Source organism: Mycetomoellerius zeteki, unplaced genomic scaffold (assembly GCF_001594055.1).
Source record: "Mycetomoellerius zeteki isolate Tzet28-1 unplaced genomic scaffold, Tzet1.0 scaffold929, whole genome shotgun sequence".
Classification (NCBI taxonomy): domain Eukaryota; kingdom Metazoa; phylum Arthropoda; class Insecta; order Hymenoptera; family Formicidae; genus Mycetomoellerius; species Mycetomoellerius zeteki.
Window position 1 is genome coordinate 10,069 of NW_017257967.1, and position 259 is coordinate 10,327.

Genomic DNA, 259 nt, shown 5'->3' on the forward strand with positions numbered 1-259 from the left:
AAAATAAAATGGCAAAATAAAATAATAATGCAAAGAAGAAACGAAAAAATTAGTGCTAGTCATATAGTATATGGAAGATGGGTAATTGTGCGCATTTCAATACTTTTGCGCACAGTTGCCCGCCGCGACCTGACTCGATATGAAATACGATTACTTCAACATTTCTCTTAACCAAATTTAGTAAATAACAGCTCAAAAGACGCACATAATATTGTAACATACTTTAATAACGTATGCAACTTTAAACAAATAAATTAAA